This window comes from Trachymyrmex cornetzi, unplaced genomic scaffold (assembly GCF_001594075.2).
Source record: "Trachymyrmex cornetzi isolate Tcor2-1 unplaced genomic scaffold, Tcor1.1 scaffold1672, whole genome shotgun sequence".
NCBI classification, from domain to species: Eukaryota; Metazoa; Arthropoda; class Insecta; order Hymenoptera; family Formicidae; genus Trachymyrmex; species Trachymyrmex cornetzi.
Window position 1 is genome coordinate 11,910 of NW_017296279.1, and position 687 is coordinate 12,596.

Genomic DNA, 687 nt, shown 5'->3' on the forward strand with positions numbered 1-687 from the left:
ACTCTATCGTCGTAGCATCGTTCCCGAAATATCGCATTAGTTTCTTGGGCGGTCAAAGATTACCGAAACTGTCAAAGTACACGACACGGTTGTTCCTCTTCGCGTACGCTACCCAGTGAGTACCGGGCCCTGTCGCATCGTCCAGATTCACGATACCGCTTTCGTTTCGGAGCGCGCCGCTCGTCCGTAACGCGTTACGCATGAAAACACCTTTAAAGTACGGTACGCGCATACGTCTCGCGAGCTCGTTTAATTGTACATTGGTAGTTGCGCCAGACGGCATTTTTATCGTCTGTTTGGCGTTTTTTTTTCTTCGCAGCTACGCCCTGTCCGCGTTTGTACGGACCGAGATACAGTCCGCGTCCGTATTTGTACGGAGCGAGATACAGTCCGCGGCCCTGTTCCATCGCGCGATCGTGACGTTGCAGCTCTTCGAGCTGACGTCGCGCGGCTTTGCTGTCGTTCACCGCTTTCGCCACGCTGGCCGCTCCACCGATCAAGGATCCGAGCGCGCCCAGCATTGGCAGAAACGGTAACGCACCGCCACGTTTCGCCATCGGAAATATCCGCTTTTTCCTCGTCGTCTTCTTCTTCTTCGGCTTCATGCCTATGCCGATCTTGGTCTTGGCTTTCATCGTTGCCCAGATGGCTGCAGCGGCGGCTCTCTCGCTCAGAGCCGAATCTCTT